Here is an 18,409-nt window from a genome sequence, read left to right as displayed (position 1 = left end):
CTGGTTAGGTATCTGTTCTAGCTTCCTGCTGACCTACATAAGCTTGGCAAACAGAAAGTAATTGAATGTCTTTGCTCAGAGGGCAACGATAGATTTGGGGTGCTAATGAGAGGCTTATACAGCCTTTCTCTAGGCTTTACCATTGAGCTTAGACATTAATACAATTTAACTTGGGGGATGTAAATGAATGAATGAATGGGGGGAAAGTATTTATTAACTATTTACTATGTACTAAACACTGGAGACACAGACAAATGAGACAGTCTCTACTTTCAAGGAGCTCACATTCTAACTTGGTGACTTAACACATATGGGAAGGTTTAGCCATAGGATAAATGGAAAAAACCAGTGGTCACAAAGATTCAGTTTCAGGGAAGATGGCAAAGCTAAGAGGTCTTTAGGATACAATGACAAGAAAGGTTGTCAGGTCCAGGGGTCTGGAGGATATAGTAGAAGGGTATATGCTAAGGCTTAAGGGCATGGTGTTAGGGCCCAATGGTCCTCCATCTTACTGGAAGGGTTGTAATTGGTGACTTCCTGTTCACCCATGCAGTTTGGTCATGTTATTGGGCTGGAAAGCAAAAGGAGATTGGCTTACTACAGTTTGGAAGTGGAGGGTGGTTCTGAAAGTTGGAGTGAATTAAAGGCTCTACCCATTCCATATGGGAGTGGAATGAGGATTTAGTGTTTAGCTACAGGCGGAAGGAAAATGGAGCATTTGAAAAAAGGTTGAAGCACCTGTTTTGTTGTTCCTGTGAAAGAAGCTGCCTTTCTAGGAAATAGGTGCCATTTCCTTCTTAGAGTAGAGTTACTGAAGCCGTAGGAGACCAGAGAATGTGGAGCATAAGACTTCGCTAATGTCTCCTTAGTAATAAGAAAGAGATCTTAAAGCTAATGGGAGCTGGCAATTGGGAAAATCTATGGGACCAATCTTGTGTTCAGGCCCTTTATCTTCTGGCCCCTCTCCCTATTCAACTTATCTCCAAACACTTATCAACTGCCATACTCATACTCTGCCTCTTATAGGTCAGTTTCCTCATGGGCCCAACCCCATCTATCACACATATTCCTATGTATATTGCTCCTGCCCATTATTACTGGGATAGTAAGGCAGAGTTGGCAATACCTGACCACATACATCTCATGAGTCTAGAGGTTCCCACATGAACATGAAATGTGTTTATTTTCTTTCTACAAAATGCAGCTTTATCTTTCTAAGAAACAGTGGCAAAATCTTCCTAGGTTCAATGTGTGGGGAATAAATTCTCTCTAGCCCTTTGTTTATTGCTTATGCCACATGTGGAATACTGGACCTTGCATTGTAGTTATCTCTGTACTCAATTCATTCCCCTTCCCTCCCCATTAGACTGTGAACTTCCTAAGAACAGGGTTCTTGGCTCATTTTCTTTGCTGTTCTTTGCAGTGCCCTACACCTTGCAAATGCTCAATAAATATTTGTTTAATGGATAAATGGGCAGGTGTATATTCATACACCTTATGTATATATGGATTATGGATTAACTAAAGAGCTCCAATCATTCACTCTTTCAACAAATAGCCCCAAAAAATGTATAACTTAATTACAATAGTTAGCATTGATAGAGTATTTTAAATATTTTAAAGGACTTTATATATGTTATCTCATTTGTTCCTCACAATTACCCTGTGAATTAGGTGCTATTATGATCCCCATTTTATAATTAAGAAAACTGAGGCAGGCAGAGCGTAAGTGACTTGCCCAGGGTGACACAATTAGTGAGTGTCTGAAGCAGAATTTGAACTCAGATATTCCTAACTTCAGAGCCAGTTCCCTATCCACCGGACCCGCTGCTTCACTGAAAAAAACGAGGAGAGGAACCCAGACCTGGTGGCATAGTTATTTATTTACACAGCCTAGCAAAACATTGAAAGCTCACTAGTTGGTCCAGTGAGTTCAGCCTGATGGACTATGATATCTCAAAAAAGTCATCTATATCTTCAAAATGTCTGGGGAGGGTCATTGCTTCTGCTACAGGTATGGGCTCTTAGCACTTTCCTCTGTTTGTCACAAAGACTATCCTCACTCAAAAGTCTCACCTATTACTTCCAAAATGGTTAAGAAAGTCAGAAAACAAGTCTTATTTCAGCTTTCTGAATTTCTTAGTTTGCTTTTAGTTATTATTAGTATTAGTTATAATATTTATAGTTAATAGTTATTGAACAATAACTAATAATAGTTATTTGCCAGGCAGCTAAGTGGCACAGTGGATGTAGTGCCAGGCCTAGAGTCAGGAAGACTCATCTTTTTGAGTTCAAATCCAGCCTCAGAGACCTACTAGCTGCTCTGTGACCCTGGGCAAGTCACTTAACCTTGTTTGCCTCAATTTCCTCATCTGTAAAATAAGCTGGATAAGGAAATGGCAAACCATACCAATATCTTAACCAAGAAAACCCCAAATGGGATCATGAAGAGTGAGACACATTTGAGACGACTGAATAACAACAAAATAATGACTATTTAATAATAAGTTGATATTGATTTAATGCTTGCAATATTTGTTATGACAGTTATGCAATCATTAGTAGTTTTTCATTCTTATTCTTATTTTATTTTTAAAGTTAAGGTCATGTAATCCAGAACCCCAGAGTCTGTGGTGATCTGAGAATCCATCTAGTCAGCCCCCTACTAAGCAGGAATCTTTTGCTTCCTTGAGGGGGAAGAGAGGATTCTATAATAGTAAAAGATGCTGATAGATGAATGTAAAGGTTTGCCCAGCTTCTTCTAAAACCATTTCAAGAGCAACAACAAAAATGGAAAAGAAATTTTTTTTTTGTAAAAGAATAGCAATAAGAAACTCTCCTATGAGATAATTCCTAAGGTGGGAAAAATGAATTTACAAGAAACTTTACCAAAGGCCTTAAGCCAAGAAGATCACCATTGCCCTAGCTTGGCTTCTGCTCCATTGAGGACTGGTGGTGGTAGGGGGTAGGAAACCAGGACATCAAAATATGTTTCCTGCTTGGCTCCTATCCCCTATAGCACTGAAGAAGGGAAAGGGAAGATCATTAAATCATAGAGCTAGAGTGGGAAGAGACTGGTTTGTAATTATTACAGTGACTCTCCTGTAGAGTTTTATCTTGGAATTCCTTTCACTCTTACTATTTCTCCACTATATGATAAGTTTTCTTATGTTTGTTCATTTCCTGAATCAGATTCCCTCATTTTATAGATATGAAAACAGTAGTACACAATACTTAAGTGACTTCCCCAAGGTCACACAGGTAAAGCGCAGGATTGGAACCCAGGCCTTCTTGTCCAGTACCTGAGCCACCACACTACGCTCCCTTTTGAGAGTCAGGAGACAGACCAGTTCCAAGACTTCACTTCCACCCCATCCAAGCTACAGAAAGAGAAAGTCACCTCTCACCATACCCAAACTCCATACCATCCAAGACTGTGGATGAAAGGAAAAGAGTTGGGTTAAACTTTTTCGCCCTACTCATACCACACTGAAAGGGAAGGATTCAGAAGCTGCTATCATTATGTCTTGCCAATTGCACTTCTCTAAACCAGGCTCTAATCAGCCACTAAGAACCGCTCACTCCCACCTGAGGCCCTGTGGACCAGGATCATTGCAATAATAATTTGAGTAATTGCAAAGCCAAGGGAACCATTGAGGTAAGTGGAGGTGGAGCAGGATTGGTGAGGGTGGTGGAGGCTATCACTCATCCCTCTAGCTTAGAGATTCAAGAAATGTGCAAACATAAGAAAACTTATCATATAATGGAGAAACAGTAAAAATTAAAAGAATTCCATTGTGAACTGATCTAACCATTCTGGAAAGCAATTTGGAACTGTGTCCAAAGGGCTATAAAATTGTACATACCTTTTGATCCAACAATACCACTGCTAGGTCTGCATCCCAAAGAAATTTTTTAAAAAGAGAGAAGAGAATCTATTTGTACAAAAATATTTTTAGCAGCTCTCTTTGTGGTGGCTAAGAATTAGAAATTGAGGGGGGCAGCTAGGTGGTGCAGTGGGTAGAGAGCTGGCCCTGGAGTCAGGAGGACCTGAGTTCAAATATGGTTTCAGACACTTGACACTTGCTAGCTGTGTGACCCTGGGCAAGTCACTTAACCCCATTGCCTAACCAAAAGAAAAAAAAGAGAAATTGAGGGGATGCCCTTAATTGGAAAATGGCTGAACAATTTGTGATAATTGTAATGGAATATTGTTGTGCTATAAGAAATGACAAGCAGGATGATTTAGAAAAACAACAACAACAACAACAACAACAACCTGGAAAGACTTACATGGGCTGGTACAAAGTGAAGTGAGCAGAACCAGGAGAACATTGTACACAGTAATGATATTTGTATGACAATCGATTGTGAATGGCTTAGCTGTTCTCCACAATACAATGATCCAAGAAAATCCCAAAGACTCATGATGAAAAATGCTATCCATCTCCGGAGAAAGAACTGATGTTACCTGAATACAACTGAGGCATATTATTTTCACTTTTTTTCTTTTCCTTCCTTCCTTCCTTCCTTCCTTCCTTCCTTCCTTCCTTCCTTCCTTCCTCCTTTCTTTCTTTCTTTCTTTCCTTCTTTCTTTCTTTCCTTCTTTCTTTCTTTCTTTCTTTCTTTCTTTCTTTCTTTCTTTCTTTCTTTCTTTCTTTCTTTCTTTCTTTCTTTCTTTCTTTCTTTCTTTCCTTCTTTCTTTCCTTCTTTCTTTCCTTCTTTCTTTCTTTCTTTCTTTTCTTTCTCTTTCTTTCTTTCTTTCTTCTTTCTTTCTTTCTTTCCTTCTTTCTTTCCTTCTTTCTTTCCTTCTTTCTTTCTTCCTTCTTTTTTCCTTCTTTCTTTCCTTCTTTCTTTCCTTCTTCTTTCTTTCTTTCTTTCTTTCTTTCTTTCTTTCTTTCTTTCTTCTTTCTTTCTCTTTCTTTCTTTTTCTTTTCTTTTTTCCTTTCTCTTCCTTCCTCCCTCCCTCCCTGCCTCTGTCTTTTTCTTTCTTTCTCTTCTTACACAAAATGACTAATATGGAAATGATTTACATGATTGCACATGTATAATCTATATCAGATTTCTTTCCATCTCAGGGAGAGGAGGGAGAGAGGGATAGAATTTGGAACTCAAAGCTTAAAAAAAGTTTTAAAATGTTTTTGCATGTAATTGGGGAGAAAAAAAATTAATCGCATTATTTAGTCTCATTTGAATCTGAATCCTTTACATTTCTCTCATTAATTATGTTGTGTTGTGACCTGTAAAGTATGATTTAATTTTTTTTACCTTTTAAAAAATTTGTTTGTGACTTTCTTTTCCTTTTCTTTTTTCAAATGAAGGGGCTCATTTATTTATTTATTTACTTTTATGATGTATATAATTCTGTAGGGAAATAAAAGACCCCCAGATGGGTTAAAATGTACAGATATGCCGATCACAGCAAATGAATTCAAAGGTTGGTAAATGTGGGTTACTCATACTGCATTGGGCTATCTCAAGTTACCCAAATGACAGTTGGATGCAATAATTACACACTTGTCTCAGTGTGTCAAAATTTTAACGGGAGAAAAACTCACTGTCCACTTCAAATGGAGACAGCCTAGCAAACTTGATCAGATTATTTCTGTCATTTTAAAAATTTTTTTCTCTATTTATTTATTTTTAGTTTTCAACATTCAATTCCACAAAACTTTGAGTTCCAAATTTTCTCCCCATCTTGCCCCTCTCCCACCCCCAGACAGCATGCATTCTAAATACCCCTTCTCCTAATCTGCCCTCCCTTCTGTCTCCCCCCACCCTTATCTTATCCCCTTCCCCTTCTCATAAGATAAATTTCCATACCCAATTGAGTGTTTATGTTATTCCCTCCTCAAGCCAAATCTTATGAGAATAAGATTCACTCATTCCCTCTCACCTCCCTCCACTTCCTCTCCACTGTAAAAGCTTTTTGTTGTCTGTTTTATGTGAGATAATTTACCCTGTTATACCTCTCCCTTTCTCCTTCTCCCAGTATAATCCTCTCACCCCTTAATTTTATTTTTAGACATCACCCTTTCATCTTCAAATCACCCTGTGCCCTATATCTATCTATACATATATATTTTTTTTCCCTCCAACTACCCCAGTACTGACAAAAGTCTCATGAGTTACAAATGTCATCTTTTCACATAGGAATGTAAATTGTAAACAGTTCAACTTTAATAAGTCCCTTATATAGCTGTGTGACCCTGGGCAAGTCACTTTACCCCAATTGCCTAAAAAAAAAAAGTCCCTTATGATTTCTCTTTCTTGTTTGCCTTTTCATGCTTCTCTTCAATCTTGTACTTGAAAGTCAAATTTTCTATTCAGTTGTAGTCTTTTCATCCAAGAATGCTTAAAAGTCTTCTATTTCACTGAATGTCCTTTTTTCCCCTGAAGGATTATACACAGTTTTGCTGGGTAGGTGATTGTTGGTTGTAATCCTATCTCCTTTGACCTCCAGAATATCATGTTCCAAGCGCTCCCACCCCTTAATGTAGAAGCTGCTAAATCTTGTGTTATCCTGATTGTGTTTCTACAATACTTGAATTGTTTCTTTCTGGCTGCTTGCAATATTTTCTTTTTGACCTGGGAACTCTGGAATTTGGCTATAATATTCCTTGGAGTTTCCCTTTGGGGATCTCTTTCAGGAAGTAATCAGTGGATTCTTTCCAATTCTATTTTATCCTCTGATCCTAAAATATCAGGGCAGTTTTCCTTGATAATGTCTTGAAAGATGATGTCTAGGCTCTTTTTTGATCATGGCCTTAAGATAGTTCAATAATTTTTAAATTTTCTCTCCTGGATCTATTTTTCAGGTCAGTTGTTTTTCCAATGAGATATTTCACATTGCCTTCTACTTTTTTTTCCCATTCTTTTGGTTTTGTTTTACAATTTCTTGATTTCTCACAAAGTCATTAGTTTCCATTTACTCCATTCTAATTTTTAAGGAAGCATTTTCTTCAGTGAGCTTTTGGACTTCCTTTTACATTTGGCCAATTATGCTTCTTAAAGCATTCTTTTCCTCATTGGCTTCTTGGACCTCTTTTGCCATTTGAGTTAGTCTATTTTTTTAAGGTATTATTCAGTATTTTTTTCGGGTCTCTTTTAGCAAACTGTTGATTTGTTTTTTGTGATTTTCTTTCATCACTCTCATTTCTCTTCCCAGTTTTTCTTTTAATTCTTTTACTTGCTTCTCAAAATCCTTTTTGAGCTCTTTCATGACCTAGGACTGATTTGTATTTTTCTTGGAGGCTTTGGATGTAGGAGCTTTGACTTTGTTGTCTTCTTCTGGTTGTATGTTTTGATCTTCTTTGTCACCAAAGCAAGATGCTATGGTCTGACTTTTTTTGCACTTTTATTTGTTCATGATCCCAGCCAATTACTTGAGTTATGAACACTTTGTTAAGATAGGGGTCTGCTTCCAGTGTGGAGAATGTACTGTCACAAGCTTTGGGGATTTTGTGTAGCTGTTTTCAGAGTACTTCTAGGGACCTGTAAATTTTCAGTTCTTCTGAGGTGGTATGACAAAGGGTGAGGTGTTTGCTCCTTTCCTGGCCTGTGCTCTGGTCTATGAGTGACCGCAAGCACTTTTTTCTGCCTTGGAACTGTGAGAAGAATTTTCTCTTTACCACCCCTAAAAGCTGTACCATGCCAGCACTCCTCCTCACCCTAGGATTGCCACCCAGAACTGTGACCCAGATCCAAGCACGGGCAAAGCAAGAGAATCCTGCCCCAGCACCAGCAAAGAGATCCCTGTAATTCCCCCTCTGATTAGCCATTTGAGCCCCCCTCTCTCTATCGGCCTAGAGCTCCAGAAGCAGCCACTGCTCCAGGGCTATGCCAGGACTGGGGCTGGTTCAAGCTTCTCTGTCACCATGGTCTGACAGACCTTTCCTACTGACTTCTAAGTTGTCTTTGGCATTTGTGGCTTGAGAAGTCAGGAAACTGCCACAGCTTGCCTTGATTCAGTGCCCTGATGCCTGCTCTAGGTTTGTTGAGGCCTGGTCTTAGCATGTGGGGTACATGCTGAACTGTGCTCCTCTCCCAGCCTAGCACAACAGACTTTTCCTGCCAACCTTCCAGGTTGTCTTGGGCTGGAAATTTGTTTCACTCTTTTTGTGGGTTCTGCTGCTCTAGAATTTGTTTAGAGCCATTTTTTTACAGGTATTTGGAGGGGTTTGGGGGAGAGCTCAAGCAAGTTACTGCTTTTACTCCACCATCTTAGCTCTGCCTGTGTTTGTGACTTTCTTATGCTGCAACACAGAGTAAAATTTTGTAGAAGTGCCTTGAAATGCTGAAAAGTATGTATACCTCTTATGATTACAATTTAATATTTATCAAAAATCTATTAGATCTAGATTTTCTAGTATTTCTTTATCAGATCCTTAATTTCTTTTTGTTTTTCTTTCAGTAAAATTTGTGTATGAGTGAAAGTGAAAGGCCAAAATTTCTACAATGGTTTATTTTCTAGATTTCTGTGTAATTATATTATATTATATACATATATATATATAATATGATACATTTTTCTATATTTAATTTCTATATATATATATATATCTTCTTACATTTAATTCTATATATTTAAGACTTACTTAAAACACAAATTCCCACACAAAATGGATTAAAAACTACATGGAAATATAAACAATGCAAATTTGAAAACTAAATTTGAACAGCTACAAATTCCCAAATGGGGAAAAAAATCCCATTGGCCCAAATGAGTTAAAAAGAAAAATCTATAAAATGTGGACAGCATAATTAAACCCTACATTGTATATGTGATTTGTAAAAATATAGGTAGAAGGCATCTTGAGAAACCCTTTCTATTAGATAAGTATGGTGGTTATGATATCCAAATCAAGAAGAACTAAAGCAGAGAAAGAAAATTTTAGAGCAATAGCACTCATGAAATTGATACAAACATACTGAACAAAAATATTAGCAAAGAGTCTACAGAAATATATTCGAATAACTACTTACTGGGATAAATTGGTTGGATTCTAAAAGGAATGAATATATTTTTTAATGTTAGGAAATCAATAAATGTAATAAATCATATTGATAATATGAATAATAACAAATATACAACAAAGATAATAATTATCAATATATTGTTAATAATTAAGTATATGTTAGTAAATACTGCTATAACATATAATTATTAACATTAAATAATTTATATATAATACATAAAATACAATAAATACATATGTAATAAAATAATAAAAACCATATGATCATATATATATATATATATATATATATATATACATTTTCAACAAAATACAACATCATATGCATTAAAAGCAAAACATGCAGGAACAAGTTGCCTTATTTTAATATCATAAGTAATATATATTTTAAATTTTATTAGCATTTTTTGGTTTTACTTCATTTTCATTTTGCAATATATTACCCTTCTCTCTTCTACCCAAAATACCATCCCTTATAACAAAGAATAAAAAAAGAGGTTAAAAAAGTCATTTTATCAAAATTAAACAACATATAAACTATCCTACATTGTATGAAGTAGTACACAACCACATTCCCAACCTCTGAAATGAAGAGAGGAAGTTCATTCTCACATCTCTTTTTGGGATCATTATGATTTCATGGCATTCAGTTTAAATCTGTTGTTTCACTTTACACTATTTTTCATGATTTTGTTTAACTTAATTTGTATCAGTCCATATATGTTCTGATTCTCTGAATCTTTCATATTAACCTTTTTTTGTTGTTAGAGAAATATTCAATTACATTCACGTACCAGAATTATTAGCTGTTCCCTGACTTATAGGCACTTCCTTAGCTTCCAGGTTGGGTTTTTTTTTTAACTACTATAAATAGCTCTGCTATAAATATTTTAGTGTATATGGGGTATTTATTTGTCTTCATTTGGTATATTCTCCTCCCTACTCTACCTCTCCACTTCCCCCATATCTCTGGGCCAAAGGATATAGATACTTTGATCACTGTGTTAGTATAATTCCAAATTGTCTTCCACAATGGTTAGCCCAGTTCTACGTCTGTCTTTCAACAACTCCTTGAACACTACCTATTCCAATGTTTTGTCATGTTTGCTAATAGCCTTAGCATGAGGTCAAACATCAGAGTTGTTTTGATTTGAATTACTCTTATTTTTAGTGATTTGAGCAATCTTTGCTATTGTTGTTAATGAAACCTTATATATTGAAAACCAAGAATTAGCATGATTTATAAAGAAACACATGGGAACACATGACTCATGCTCTGTGCATTTAATGATTAGGATGACTTTGGTTACCACTATTTGATATTATTCTAGAGATGTCAGCTATGATGGTAAAACAGTAGCAAGAAATTGAAGGAATGTGTGCATGGGCCAAGAGGAGAGAAAATGATCTTTATCCAAAGATGATAAAATAGTTTTCTTATAAAAATCCAGGAACTAACAAAATGTGTTTCAAATAAGTGTATGATTTAAGTAAAGTAACAATATATAAACAACTCTGTGACAATCATCCCTTCTATAGATCACAACATGTCTAACAAATCTCCATCAGAAGGACTCAAGTGAGAGGAAACCAATTGCCATCCAAAGGATCCCATTCTACTTTTGGATAGCCTTAATTGTTAGGTCATATTTCCTTATGTCCAACTATAACTATCTCTGCAACTATATCTCTTGTTCCTAATTCTGCCAAGCAGGATAAATCTAAGCTTTCTCTTACATAATAACCCATCATATACTTAAAGATAGAGATGATCATGTTCCCTCCTCTCCTCCCTTCTCCCCTCTCCTTCCTCCTCCTTCCTGTTCCTCCCACATCTTGTCTTCTCTAAGATAAACACCTTTGTTTAGTTCCTTCAACACATTTGTGTATAGCTAAGTCTCTCATTTCTTGTTCCCTCCCCATCTGGATCCCCCTTCTCTGAATAATCATTTTTGTACCAAACAGTCAATGATTATCACTCCTCCATGCTCCAGAGTGTTCAGCTACCATGTTATGGCCCCATGAAGTTGTCCAGCATCCTCCCTTTTGCATTTTTCAAGGGAAGTAACTGAGGTAACATGTAGTTTTCCAATGGATGAGCTAGAATGAGTCCAAGAAACCATAATGATCTTTTATTTACTATTCATATTTCATATATAAATATTTTCATGTAAGAATGTTAGCTCTTTGAAGGGAGCAAAAGTGTTTTTGCCTTTATATTCTCTGGAACTTAGCACAGTACTGAAATATTGTAAGCACTCGATAAATCCTTGCTGACCAACTGAATGACAAACCAGATTGACAAACCCAAAGTTCTAATCCCACCATTGCCTCTGGCCAGGTTGGCACAACTATCAACACCAAGAAAACTGAAGGGAACCCTATTTTCCCCTGAAGTTCTAGTGTCTGAGCCTCCTAATCAATGGTGCCAGCTGGAAGCTCATGAGCTCTCAGAGGTGCAGTTGTGAGTGTTGAGGGTAAAGTAAAGGGAATTTACCTTCAGTAAAGGCAACATGAGAGCCACACAGCCTGGGAGGCTGAAAAAGCATAGGCCTTTGTGAACCTGAGGCAGCATGGGAGGCATCTACACCACATGCCAAGCATGTTCAGGAAGGGCCAACAGGGTTCTCTGGAGCCCAGAGGTGTCGTAGGATCATAGATTTAAAGCTGGAAGAGACCACAGAGGCCAAATAGTCTAACTTCATTTCACAGATAAGGAAACAGACTCAGGGAAGTTGAAAGACTTGTCTAAGTTCCCTTAAGCTGGAACTCTTCAGGACTCCCTACTTAGCCCTATCTCTTGCACCCTCCCTTTGGCTAGTGCCTTTGTCCTGAAAGGATTCTGGTCAGGTTTCCTCACTCTCTATCTTTTGACAGAAGCACTTGCTTCTGATAGACAATCTCCTTGGCGCAGATGGGCTCAGGACCCAAGCCCCCAGGTCCCCTCCACACAACAGCTGTTTCATTAAAAGAGGATTGTATTAGGGCTCCAGTCTCAGGGATTCTGAGAAAAGTACCAGAAAACAGAAGAGAAAGTCCATATGCTGAGGAGCCAAGATGGCGGAGTGAAAGCAGTGACTTGCTTGAGCTCTCCCTCCAAACCCCTCCAAATACTCATAAAAATGGCTCTAAACAAATTCTGAAGCAGCAGAACCCACAAAAAGGCAGAATGAAACAAATTTCCAGCCCAAGACAACCTGGATGATTGATCAGAAAGGTGTACAGCACCGGGCTGGGAGAGCAGCGCAGCGCAATGTGGGCACGCAGGCCACAGCAAACCTGGAGCAGGCCTCAGAGGACTGAATCACGTGCAGCTGTGGAGGTTTCCACACTCCTCAATCCACAAATGGCAAAGGCAACTTAGAAGGTCAGTGGGAAAAGTCTGTTTCTGTGGTGGTCAGAGAGGAAGGCGGGGTCTCAGCTCCATTCCCAAGAGCCTGGCCCTGGGGGGGGCAGCTGCTTCCCAGCTTCCGGCCCACAGACTGAGGGGGAATCCAGTGGCTGATCAGAGAGGGACTGCAGGGATCTCTTTGCCAGTGCTGAGGCAGGAATCTCTTGCTTTGCCCGTGTGTGGATCTGGGTCACAGTTCTGGGCGGCAGTGCTGGGGTGAGGAGGAGCGCTGGCGTGGTGGAGCTTGTAGTGGCTGTGGAGAGAAACCCCTCCTCACAGTTACAGGACAGAAAGGAATACTTGTGGTCACAGGCCAGGAAAGGAGTAAACACCTGCCCCTTATCATACCACCTTGGAAGAACTGAAAATTTACAGGTCCCTACAAGTATCTCTGAAAACAGCTACACAAACCCCTGAAGCTTGGGACAGTACACTCTCACATTGGAAGCAGACTCTTACCTTAACAAAGAGTTTAAAACTCAAGTAATTGGCTGGGATCATGAGCAAGCAGCAAAAAGAGTCAGACTATATTATCTTACTTTGGTGAAAAAGAAGATCAAAATATACAACCAGAAGAAGACAACAAAATCAAAGCTCCTACATCCAAAGCCTCCAAGAAAAATATGAATCAGTCCCAGGCCTTGGAAGAGCTCAAAAGGGATTTTGAGAAGCAAGTAAGGGAAGTAGAGGAAAAACTGGGAAGAGAAATGAGAGTGATGCAAGAAAATCATGAAGAACAAGTCAACAGTTGCTAAAGGAGACCCAAAAAAATACTGAAGAAAATAACACCTTAAAAAATAGCCTAACCCAAATGGCAAAAGAGGTCCAAAAAGCCAATGAGGAGAAAATGCCCTAAAAAGAAAAATTGGCCAAATGGAAAAGGAAGTCCAAAAGATTACTGAAGAAAATACTTCCTTAAAAATTAGAATAGAGCAATTGGAAGACAGTGACTTTATGAGAAATCAAGACACTGTAAAACAAATCCAAAAGAATGAAAAATTAGAAAACAATGTGAAATATCTCATTGGAAAAACAACTGACCTGGAAAATAGATCCAGGAGAGAGAATTTAAAAATTATTGGACTATCTGAAAGCCATGATCAAAAAAAGAGCCTAGACATCATCTTTCAAGAAATTATCAAGGAAAACTGCCCTGATATTTAGAACCAGAGGGCAAAATAGAAATTGAAAGAATCCACAGATCTCCTCCTGAAAGAGATCCCCAAAGGAAAACTCCTAGGAATATTGTAGCCAAATTCCAGAGTTCCCAGGTCAAGGAGAAAATATTACAAGCTGCCAGAAGGAAACAATTCAAGTACTGTGGAAACACAATCAGGATAACACAAGATTTAGCAGCTTCTACATTAAAGGACCGCAGGGCATGGAATATAATATTCCGAGGGCAAAGGAGATAGGATTACAACCAAGAATCACCTACCCAGCAAAACTGAATATAATCCTTCAGGGGAAAAAATGGTCATTCAGTGAAATAGAGGACTTTCAAGCATTCCTGATGAAAAGACCAGAGCTAAACAGAAAATTTGACTTTCAAATACAGGACTCCAGTGGAACATGAAGAGGTAAACAGGAAAGAGAAATCATAAGAGACTTATTAAGATTGAACTGTTTACATTCCTGCATGGAAAGATGATATTTGTAACTCATGAGAACTTTGTCAGTATTAGGGTAGTTGAAGGAAAAAAATTGTATGTATGTATGTATATAGATAGAAGAGGGCACAGGGTGAGTTGAAGATTAAGGGGTCATATCTGGAGAATAAAATTAAGGGATGAGAGAGGATGATACTCGGAGAAGAAAGGGAGAGGTAGAATGGGGTAAATTATCTCACAAAAAAAAACAGAAAAAAAAGTCTCTCAGTGGAGGGGAAACAGGGGAAGGTGAGAGGGAATGAGGAATCTTATTCTCATAGGATTTGGCTTAAGGAGAGAATAACATACACATTCAATTGGGTATGGAAATCTGTCTTACCCTACAGGAAAATAGGGGGAGAAGGGGACAAGAGAGCAGGGGGTGATAGAGAGGAGGGCAGATTGGGAAAGGGTAATCAGAAGCAAATACTTCTGAGGAGGGACAGGGTCAAAAGAAAGAATAGAATAAATGGGAGGGCAGGATAGGATTAAGGGATGTAGAGTTAGTTTTTCACAACATGTCTACTAAGGAAGTGTTTTGCATAACTGCACATGTACAACCTACATTGAGTTGCTTGCCTTTTCAATGAGGGTGGGTGGGGAGGGAGGAAGGGAGAAAATTTGGAACTCAAAGTTTTAAAAACACATGTTTTAAAAAAAATGTTTTCACATGCAACTGGGACATAAGAAATACAGGAAATGGGGTACAGAAGTCTATCCTGCTCTACAGGAAAATAGAAGGGGAAGGGGATAAGAGAAGGGAGGGGAGAGATAGAAGAGAAGGCAGACCAGGGGAAGGGGTATTCAGAATGCATGCCATCTTGGGGTGGGGGGAGGGGTGAGAAATTTGGAACTCAAAATCTTGTGGAAGTGAATATTGAAAACCAGAAATAAATAAGCTCATATTAAAAAAAAGGAAAATCATCTCCAAAAAAAGAAAAGACAAGAAAGAAAAGAAAAGAAAAGAAAAGAAAAGAAAAGAAAAGAAGAAAAGAAAAGAAAAGAAAAAAAGAAAAGAAAAGAAAAGAAAAGAAAAGAAAGTCCATATGCTGAATTTACCCAGATATTTCAGCTCCAGCTTTTACTTTGTACTATAAGGAGGCAGGTACTGAGGCTCACCCTTGATGACCCATTTGTTTCTAAATAAGTATTCCTACCTGACCTTGGGGTAGGTAGGTAGTATAGTAAATACAGCACTGGATTTAGAATCAGGAGTAACTGAGTTAAAATTCTGATTCAACATATCTGCTAGTTGTGTGATCCTTATCAAGTTACTTAAACTTTCTTAGCCTCAGTTGCCTCAGCTGCAAAATGGGGTAATAATAGCGCCTACCTCATAGGTTTGCTATAAGGATCTAATGAGATGATATATGTAAACTACTTAGCAAACCGCAAAGTGCTATATAAATGTTAATTACTACTACTACTACTACTACTACTACTACTACTACTACTAGTACTACTTCTACTACTGCTACTGCTACTACTACTGTTACTGCTACTGCTACTGCTGCTGGGCTACTACTACTACTACTACTAGTACTACTACTACTACTACTACTACTACTACTACTGCTACTACTACTACTACTACAACTACTATTTTCCTCTCTCCTTTCCCCATATGGCTTCTGGGAGCATGGATCTGACCTAGGCATGCCAATCTAGTGAGAACACTATAGTAAGAGTAAGAGAGCAGAGAGCAGAGAAACTAAAGGCATAATTCTTCTGTAATTAGGCATTTTTACATCTGGGGTAACTACCACAAACTACGTGTGGCAAGTGGTCTACAACACACCCTCAGTTTGAAGAAGGAGGTCTTAAACATCATCAATGGGGAAGAGACAGAGTCCCTGAGACACTAGTGGAAGGTGAGTTCTGGGGAGGCTGCAGCTGAGTCACGGATAGGAAAAGTATTAGGATTTTGTAGAGAAGGAATTTATCTTAACACCACTTCAAAATTTCCTATTTTGATTAATTGTTATTACTAGCTAGGTACCATTTTCTATTGTTTTCACTGTAAATTCAGCCCGTGTCCTCCAAATCTGGCACTCTCTAAATATACTCTCTTGGGAAGAAAGCCATAATTGCCCCACCCTAGTTAGAGTTCTCGTTGAAGGGACCTTAGAGAACATCCAGTTATGCTTTTCATTTTACAAATGTGGAAACTGAGGTCCAGAGAGATTTAAAAAAAGCTTGCTTAACGTGATATAGAGAAGCCAGGAATCAGGCCCTAATTTTCTGACTTCTAGTTCTAATAAGTCTAGTACTAGCTAATCTCCTTCCCAGTTGTGTAAGTTTCAGTAAGTCACATTGGCCTCCATGACTCTTAGTTTATCCATCTGAAAAATGGGAACCAGTGCCAATGTCACAGGGATAACATAAGGAGCAAATATTATCATTGGTGTGAAAGCTCAGGATGATGATGGATGTGTAGGTGAGGGATATTTATTATTCTCGTTACTGATTGCCGGAGGTCAGGGCTCCCTCAGCCTGGCTCTGAGCTCTCTTCAGTAGCAGTTGTGGCAGGATGGAGCTCCTGACAAATTTATTGGTCACACAACAGGCTCACAGCAGAGCAAGGGCTCATAAAAACCAAACCGTTTATTTTAAAAGTTCACACACACTTCGACAAAGGTAGGGGAAGAAAGAAAAGAAGAAAGTACCTCATGATCTCTTTGGGGTTAAGATGTTAGACCCAGAAAAGAGTTTCTTGTTCTTTCCTGTCCCTCCCTTCTCCTAAATAGGAGGCCAGATGGCCCAGTGGAAGGAGCACTGGGTTTACAGTCACTGAACTGAACATCCAGGGCCTGTTCTATCACGTGTAAAATGAGGAGTTGGGATCAGATGATCTCTGAAGTCCTTTCTGGCATTGTCTCCACCAGTTTCCAGCCAGCAGCTATTCATTCTCTCTCTCTCTCTCTCTCTCTCTCTCTCTCTCTCTCTCTCTCTCTCTCTCTCTCTCTCTCTCTCTCCTCCTCCCTCCCTCCCTCCTCCCTCCTCCCTCCCTCTCTCTCTCTCTCTCTCTCTCTCTCTCCTCCTCCTCCCTCCCTCCCTCCCTCCTCCCTCCCTCCCCTCCCTCTCCTCTCTCTCTCTCTCTCTCTCTCTCTCCTCTCTCTCTCTCTCTCTCTCTCTCCCCTCCCTCTCTCCCTCTCTCTCTCTCTCTCTCTCTCCCCATCTCTCCATGTCTCTCTCCCTACCCCCTCCCAAGCAAGGAATGTCTCTTCAACCTGTTTTTTGCAGATCTCACCCTACTCCTCCCAGCCTACCCTTCTTAGAGGCAGGCAGACCACAGCCTGTCGAGGGAGGGGCAGCCAGTGCCTGCAGCTAGCTTTGTCTCCAACACCTCCCTTTCAAGAGAGAGCTTCAGCCAGCACCCCCTCCCTGAGGCCAGGGCTGAACGATCCAGTTCACAGACACAGGTCTGTCCTGGGGCCGGCCCCTCTGCCATTCTGCTTATACACCAAGCCAGCATCCCCCAGGCTCTGCTGTTACCACCTGCAGCCCTCCTCCACCCACTCTCCTCAGAGTGGTGTGAGCAAAGTTTCTGTGAAAAGCAGGGTCTCTACCGAAGTCTTCTGCTCCAGTGGAGAAAGAAAGAGCTTAAGGGGAAGGTATGGAGGCCTTCGTGACCCATCCCCCCTGGTTAGACTCTGAGAAGTCACCTTCCTTGGCATCCTGCCAGCCCCCGCTAGCCTGATGTAACCCTTCCACCCTCCTCCTCCTCCTCCTGAGGGGACAGAGACTGGGTCATGTTGGGACCCAAGCTGCTGCTGCTTCTCCCTTCTATCTCAAGTCAGACTTGCTCATTTGGCTAGTTGGAACAAGTTGGAGAAATCCCACAGGTGTCGCCCATCGAGTTCTTCTGCTATGCCCGTCATCACACCCTGTGAGGCCTACACAGCTCAGCTCAGATTTGGGTTGATTACAGTAGCCAATGATGAGGCAGAGACTGACTCTTCGTGTTTTTTTTTTCCCTATTAAGGCTCTAATACTCTTCCCAGGAAAGCCATCATACTCTCCTGTATTAAACAGAAGATATACGTGACATAAAATGAATGAAAAGATTCTAGAGACATAGATATTTTGTGCAACCATCAACACTTCACATTCTCTGACTCCATTTCATCTTAACCCCCAATACCTACAAATGTGCCAGGCACTGTGCTAGACAATACAAAGACAACAGTGAAAGTCCTTGCTCTCATTCTCTCAGGAGAGACAAGAGGTACATATTTATATATGTGTGTGTATATGCAGAATAAAAAAATATATGCATGTAAATTAATATCAATACAAGGTAGCTAAAGGCAGAGAGGCTAGAGATGTCTTGTTGTGTGAGGAATACGAAGAAGGCCTATTTGGCTGGATTGTAGGTGGCAAAAGACCTT

The 18,409-nt window shown here is 39.4% G+C and overlaps 1 long non-coding RNA gene across 1 annotated transcript in view; it reads left to right on the top strand.

Annotated features, from left to right (window-relative positions):
- LOC110211310 (uncharacterized) overlaps nt 1–18,153 on the top strand; it is a 30,047-nt gene extending 11,894 nt beyond the window's left edge. The window contains exons 2-3 of the long non-coding RNA XR_013484363.1: nt 15,757–15,889; nt 17,262–18,153. This is a non-coding gene — a long non-coding RNA (uncharacterized LOC110211310). The remainder of the gene's footprint in view (nt 1–15,756; nt 15,890–17,261) is intronic.
- The last annotated feature ends 256 nt before the right edge of the window (nt 18,154–18,409 follow it).

Source organism: Phascolarctos cinereus, unplaced genomic scaffold (genome assembly GCF_003287225.1).
Source record: "Phascolarctos cinereus isolate Bilbo 61053 unplaced genomic scaffold, phaCin_HiC Scaffold_2;HRSCAF=192, whole genome shotgun sequence".
NCBI lineage: Eukaryota > Metazoa > Chordata > Mammalia > Diprotodontia > Phascolarctidae > Phascolarctos > Phascolarctos cinereus.
This window is presented reverse-complemented; position numbering and strand designations above follow the sequence as displayed.